A 7,843-nucleotide genomic window follows, 5' to 3' on the forward strand; every position below is an offset into this window, starting at 1 on the left:
GTCCGTTCGGTACTAGATCGTGGGACTGATCGCGGGATTGTTCGCGGGGCAGATCGAGGGACGTGAGGACGTTCCACTACATCAACCGCGATCTCTAATCGCTTCTGCTGTACGATCTACAAGGGTACGTAGATCACTCATCCCCTCTCGTAGATGGACATCACCATGATAGGTCTTCGTGCGCGTAGGAAAATTTTTGTTTCCCTTGCGACGTTCCCCAACAGAATGGTGGGGCAGTGAGCTGGTGCAGCAGCAAGCAAGAAGTCGTGGCAGCATCTACATGTGAAGCGGAGTACATAGCTGCTTCAGAAGCAGCTCATGAAGGAATTTGGATGAAGGAGCTCATCACCGACCTTGGAGTGGTTCCAAGCGCGTCGGGTCCTATGACACTCTTCTGTGATAACACTGGAGCCATTGCCATAGCCAAGGAGCCCAGGTTTCACCGGAAGACGAAGCACATCAAGCGCTGCTACAACTCCATCCAGGACCATGTCTAGAGTGGAGTGATAGATATTTGTAAAGTACACACGGATCTGAATATTGCAGACCCGTTGACTAAACCTCTTCCACGAGCAAAACATGATCAACACCATGATGCTATGGGTGTTCGATACATCACAATGTAACTAGATTATTGACTCTAGTGCAAGTGGGAGACTGTTGGAAATATGCCCTAGAGGCAATAATAAAATGGTTGTTATCATATTTCCTTGTTCATGATAATCGTCTATCGTTCATGCTATAATTGTATTAACAGGAAACAGTAATACATGTGTGAATGAATAGATCACAATGTGTCCCTAGCAAGCCTCTAGTTGGCTAGCTCGTTAGTCAATAGATGTTCATGGTTTCCTGATCATGGACATTGGATGTCATTGATAATGGGATCACATCATTGGGAGAATGATGTGGTGGACAAGACCCAATCCTAAGCCTAGCACTAGATCGTATTGTTCGTATGATAATGCTTTTCTAATGTCAAGTATCTTTTCCTTCGACCGTGAGATCGTGCAACTCCCGGATACCGTAGGAGTGCTTTGGGTGTATCAAACGTCACAACGTAACTGGGTGACTATAAAGGTGCACTACGGGTACCTCCGAAAGTGTCTGTTGGGTTGGCACGAATCGAGATCGGGATTTGTCACTCCGTGTGACGGAGAGGTATCTCTGGGCCCACTCGGTAGAACATCATCATGAGCTCAATGTGACTAAGGAGTTAGTCACACGATGACGTGCTACGGAACGAGTAAAGAGACTTACCGGTAACGAGATTGAACAAGGTATAGGTATACCGACGATCGAATCTCGGGCAAGTTCTATACCGACAGACAAAGGGAATCGTATACGGGATTGATTGAATCCTTGACATCGTGGTTCATCCGATGAGATCATCGTGGAGCTAGTGGGAGCCACCATGGGTATCCAGACCCCGCTGATGGTTATTGGCCAGAGAGATGTCTCGGTCATGTCTGCCTGTCTCCCGAACCCGTAGGGTCTACACACTTAAGGTTCGATGACGCTAGGGTTATAGGGAATTGTTATATGAGACTACCGAAAGTTGTTCGGAGTCCCGGATGAGATCCCGGACGTCACGAGGAGCTCCGGAATGGTCCGGAGGTAAAGATTGATATATAGGACGGATGGTTTCGGACACCGGAAGTGTTTCGGGCATCACCGGTAACGTACCGGGACCACCGGGACCACCGGAGGTGGTCCCGGGGGACCACCGAAGGGGGGCTGCGACCCCAAGAGGTAAGATGGGCTAAGTGGGGGTGGGAACCAGCCCCTAGTTGGGCTGGTATGCCTCCCCACTCAGCCCATGGCGCAGGGGAAAGGAAAAGAGGGGGGAACCCTAATTTAGGTGGGCCTTAGGCCCACCAGAGGAGTGCGCCACCCCTCCCCCTTGCCCTGGCCGCCACCCCTTCCCCATCTGAGGGCTGCCGCACCCCTTAGGGGTGGGAACCCTAAGTGCTGCGCCCCCTCCCCCTCCCCCTATATATAGATGAGGTTCGGGGCTGTTTGAGACACGGTTTGATCTCTCTCTCTCGGCGCAGCCCTGTTTCTCTCCCTCCTCCTCTCTGCCGGCGCTTGGCGAAGCCCTGCCGGGAGACCTCGTCTCTCCACCAACACCACGCCGTCTTGTTGCTGGTCTTCTTCCCCAACCTCTCCCTCCTCCTTGCTGGATCAAGGTGCGGGAGACGTCACCGGGCTGCACGTGTGTTGAACGCGGAGGTGCCGTTGTTCGGCACTAGATCGGAATCGCTGCGAGTACGACTCCATCAACCGCGTTCTAGCAAACGCTTCCGCTTAGCGATCTTCAAAGGTACGAAGATGCTCTTACCCCTCTCTCGTTGCTGGTCTCTCCATAGGAAGATCTGAACATGCGTAGGAAAATTTTGAATTTATGCTACGTTACCCAACAAAACACACATACACACACATGCACAGCGCACGCAAGTAGCACAAACACAAGGTACGCAGGTTCTGCTGAGGGCACAGCTTAACAAGCCCAAAGAAACAGAAAAATATAGCGGCGCCGAACAAGCTGCATAAACTTTATACATAGGTGGTGGAGGAGGGGGCGGCGGCGCCAAGCGGGGAGCCAACGCCCGAAGATGGGCAATGATGTTGTTGACGGCGTCATGGTCTCGCGGACGGCTAAGCGGCCGCCAAAGCTGCATAAAGCCACATATTTAAAAGACCGCGTAGTAGCATGTCACGGAGGTCAACGTTGAATCACAAGCTTATTCCGAACTGTCCATAGTATACAGACAAGCACCCAATAGTCAGTCACCTAGTAGGGCGGAGATTCGGAGGCAAAGCCTGGAGTTCGGCGAAGAGGTCAGGGAAATTGTTGTCAGACCAATATCTGCCGACCACTTTGCGAAAACAACTCTAGAGGAATTTCATGGATACGCAAGAGAAAAATATGTGATTCGAATCTTCCTTCGTCCCACAGAGCGGACGTAGGCCATCCCCAGGAATAAGAATGTGACTTGGAATATTAAAATCATAAGTGTAATGGTCGAACAAAAATGAACATGAGACTACATACGAATAGTTGGATCAAAAGTTGTTGTAATTGCCGTCAGCTATAGGAGCGAAAGACTATTTGTTCAAGTAATCATGGTTTGATCATCTGAACTATGCACTTGTAATCATCATTGGCATTACAAGAACAAAATTAAAATAGCAAATAAAAAAAATGTTTCCTTTTAGAAGACATCATTTTTTTTCTTGTTCTTATTCATCCCCAGACGTTGCATAAGCTTCTCATAAGATTGATCAAACACTGTTGGCAATAAAGTTCACAACTCATAGGTAAGAAGCAACAATTTTATAACGTAAAAATATGGATCGCCGACCATATTGATCTTACACACAAAACAAATGAGACATCAGCCACCAAACATCAAACAAATTAATTTAGAGGACTCGGAATATAGGTGATGATATAGCACTAGCAGTATGGTCGGCAAGGCAAACAAATGCCAGTTACTACGAACCTGGCCAAATATCAATCTTCAATGTCCTATCAAAAAATCAAATGGTCCTCTTGGATCAAGATAATAATGGACGAACCACATTCATCTTAACACCCATGAGGGTTAAAATATTTCATTTGTGGTGTAAGAAGCCTTTCATCAGAAATTTGTACATGTAATGAGTTAGTTCCAAATCTGATGGTTATGAACTCCAAAAGTGAATTATTTCAAATAGTTATCTTACAAACCAAATGGTGTCCAATTTTCTCAATCATTTTGGGAATAGTTCAGTTTAAAAAATTCCAAGGATCAGAAATTAGGTCCGGATTAAATATGCTCGCAAAGCAAGTATATCACAGAAATATCCTCACACCATAACGATAAAGCAGAGACAAAGAAGGATTCAAATGAGTAAAATCAACATGCCTCAGACACCCAAGAAAGGAATTAGCAGCATTAGACCTCAAGCCTGGAAGGACGAAATCAATTTAGGTGGCCCGTTGTCAATGAGAAAATCACCCGTTTAGCTAATGTGCCGCGGACGAGGGTGGCCCAGCGCGCGTTTAGCACGCCGCTCGAACCTTGTTTAGTACCACACCGCCAGCTTGGGTGGCAGCTTTCCTGTTTAAATACTTTTGTACTCACCCTGTGATCACCGACGATGCGGTCACGAATCAGTTAGCGCTGGTCCATCGGGTCTGCGGAGGTAAAAGATCGACGTATTGCTATCCGGCTTCGACCGGTGCTATACGATCGCAAGATCCGTAGATCTTTTTAAGTTTTTTTGATAATTTCAAAATTTTCTTCTCTATCTTTCTCTTATCTTAAATTTTACTAATGTTGATTTTGATTTTTTTTCTGTTGCTCCTCTTACAGCCAAATTCGATCTTTTTAATTACCTCAGATGATTTTGAATTTCTCTTTTCTTTCTTTCTCTTATCTCAGATTTTATTAATGCTGATTTTTATTTATTTCTGTTGCTCCTCTCAATTGCGTACATCCAATTTTGATGATAGTAGTTTTTTTTCTCTCTCTCTTCTCCAAATTTTGTTATGGAAATTTTTATTTCTTTTAGTTAATTTTCATTTTTTTTCCTGTTCGCTTCTTCAATTTTTTTAATGATTATTGGGTGGCAGCTTCCCTACTTAAATACGCTTGTAGTCATTCATCTGTCAGCAAGGATGCACTCATGAATCAGTTAACGCCCTGATTCGTCGGGTTTGTGGAGGTAAAAGGTCAGTCGACGTATGGCTGCTAGTGGGTTACTCCCAGGCTATACGATCGCGATGAAGTATGGCTGCTAGTGCGTTACTCCCAGGCTATACCATTGCCAGATCCGCGTAGACGTATGTGGTCGATCTTTTATATTTTCTTTTTCATTGCGTTCTAATTTATTCCTCAAATTTTTGTCTTCAATTTTTTGTTTTCTTTTCCGTTGCATTGCAACAGACATATTCAAGTGATTCAACATCATACTCCCCGCATAAAAAAAATTGTCTTATATTTGTGTGTTTTTTTCATTACGTTACAACGGGCATATTCGAGCAATTCAACATCTTACTCCTTCCATCCCAAAAAATGTATCTTAAATTTGTCTACTCCCTCCGTTTTTAAATATAGTCCGTTTTAGAGATTTTAATATAGACCACATACATAGAAAAATGAGGGAATCTAGACTTTAAAACATCTTTATATGGATCTGTATGGAGTGCATATTGATATCTGTAAAATGGCTTACATTTAGAAACGGAAGCAGTATAGGTAACATATAGATATACATGCACCTATATAAAATTGTCGACTTTCATTTAGTATTGTATCACGCATTCTTTTGCCAGCCTAAAAAAACTAATTTTCTTGTCCTATCCATTTCCACTTGCAATCTCACCTCGAATCCTCAACCCGCAATTCCAAACACGTAACCATTGCAATTTGGTTATATTTCACACCGTGTTTCCCCTTCTCTCTCTCTCTCTCACTCAAGTTGGTGGCTAGACACTTCACCTTGTAATATTAGGACCACGGTACAAGGAAAATGCATGTCACTAAACCTTTCTTTTATTTGCACCATCGCTAGTCTTTGGTTCTGCAATTAACAATGTAGAGGATAATAACGAAATGATTTAGGTGAACATATGCAACACATTCAATACTATTCAAATGTGATGTGTTATTTTCTCATCCATTCATATAGGCTTCTTCAAAAAATATGTGCATCTTTCTTTCAGTTAGGTTTGAAATGATTGTACTTTTTGTTCATGTGTTATAACATGTACTTTTTATTCAGAATATGTGCTATCTTAGTAGTTAGTACTACTACATCAAGTATGAGAGAGAGAGAGAGATGATAGATTTTTTTTGCGGGAAGAGAGAGATGATAATATTAACACTCGAACACCTCATCCCTAGCAAATAATAGGCAGGAAAATTAGTGTACCATAAATTAAGGGGTTTGCGGGAAGAGAGAGATGATAGAATTGATACTTGAACACCTCATCCCTAGCAAATAACAGGCATGTCTCTCTTGCCTATTACATGAATTTGCTACACCTACTCCCTATGTTCCTAATTATAAGTCTTTTTAGAGATATCAATAAAAACTAGATACAGATGTATGTAGATGTATTTTAGATGATACATTCACTCATTTTGCTTTGTATGGAGTGTACATTGAAATATCTAAAAATACTTATATTTAGGAACGGAGGGAGTACATTACAAAGGCATGGATGGTGTGGTAATAGTAATATATAAACACGACAACACATGGTAACATAAGACTTATGTTGCTTAATCATAGGCAAAGAGGTAACACAAATAAAGAAATTGGGAGGAGTTAAAGTGCAATGGGCCTAGGTTTCTTCACCAATGGGCCTAGGAATCAAAGTGGCAGCTTCCCTGCTTAAATACGCTTTTACTCACTCATTTGTCAGAATCCTTCACTGCTCGAATTCTGAAGTCAGTTTATTTCCCAGACATCAGCTTTCTACATGCAGAATTGGGCAACCATCCCTCACAAATTTGGAGGGCAATCCTAGATGGAAGGGAGGTTATTAAACAGGGGGCTATCAAGAGGATCGGGACTGGTCAAGGGACAAGCATATGGCGATCAAACTGGCTTCCCAGAACAGGGAATATGAGGCCGATAGTGGCGCTGGTAAATGATCCTCCAAACTGGGTTTCATACCTGATTGAAGCCACGACGGCAACATGGAAGGAGGACCTGATTCGTTCGGTTTTCTTACCGGTAGACGCTCAAACTATCCTAGCAATTCCATTGTGCACGATACCAATTGCTGATTTCTGGGCTTGGTCACACGAAAGAACGGGCCGCTTCTCCGTTAGGCCAGCTTACAAAATGGTGATTAATATCAGGGAGAATGGTGCAAATGGAAATGTTGGTTCAACTAGGGCTCAAGGGGCTCCAGAAGGTAAAGCATGGACATCTCTGTGGCATACTAAGGTCCCTTCGAATATCAAGGTTTTCCTCTGGAAGTTGGCTAGGAATTCGATGCCATCAATGGTGTGCTACACCATCGCCATATGGCGACGAAAAGACTTTGTGCCCTTTGTGGTCAAAATGATTCCTGGAGACATGCAATAATGTAATGCACCATGTCGGGGTGTATTTGGGCTCTCTCTGATGAAATGTTGGTTGAGACAATCAACCAGAACAATGAACCCAATGCCAAGAACTGGATCTTTGTTATGCATGATCAATTAACACAAAAACAGTATACCCTACTAGTGGTCACTTTGTGGGCAATTTGGAGGGCTAAAAGGAAGGCGATTTACGAAGACATCTTTCAAAGCCCCGAATCAATAAATGAATTCATAATCTCATACATCAATGACCTCTCTTTGACAGAGACTAGGGGATCTTCCTCGCAGTCTCATTCTATACAGCGGACGTGGGGATGGATCGGCCCTCCAGAGTCTTATCTGAAGATCAATGTAGACGCTACTGTATCACTACTACATCAAGTATGAGAGAGAGAGGTGATAGTATTTTTTGCGGGGAGAGAGAGATGATAGTATTGACACTTTGAACACCTCATCCCTAGCAAGTAACAGGTAAGAAAATTAGTGTATCGTATATTAAGGGGTTTGCGGGAAGAGAGAGATGATAGTATTGACACTTGAACACCTCATCCCTAGCAAATAACAGGCATGTCTCTCTTGCCTGTTACATGGATTTGGTGCACCTACTCCATACATTCCTAAATATAAGTCTTTCTAGAGATTTCAGTAAGGACTAGATACGGATGTATGTAGACGTATTTTAGATGGTAGATTCACTCATTTTGTTATGTATGCAGTCTACATTGAAATCTCGAAAAAGGCATATATTTAGGAAC

The 7,843-nt window shown here is 43.2% G+C and overlaps 1 non-coding gene and 1 pseudogene across 1 annotated transcript; both read right to left on the reverse strand.

Moving 5' to 3' along the window:
• Positions 1-3,080: 3,080 nt before the first annotated feature.
• Positions 3,081-3,173, reverse strand: LOC123414414. The gene has a single exon (XR_006614384.1). It is a non-coding gene; the product is annotated as a small nucleolar RNA snR60/Z15/Z230/Z193/J17 (small nucleolar RNA).
• A 258-nt stretch (positions 3,174-3,431) lies between these two features.
• Positions 3,432-3,533, reverse strand: LOC123414485 (annotated as a pseudogene).
• Between the last annotated feature and the right edge of the window lie 4,310 nt (positions 3,534-7,843).

The sequence above is a fragment of the Hordeum vulgare genome, chromosome 7H, assembly GCF_904849725.1.
Source record: "Hordeum vulgare subsp. vulgare chromosome 7H, MorexV3_pseudomolecules_assembly, whole genome shotgun sequence".
Taxonomy (NCBI): Eukaryota; Viridiplantae; Streptophyta; class Magnoliopsida; order Poales; family Poaceae; genus Hordeum; species Hordeum vulgare.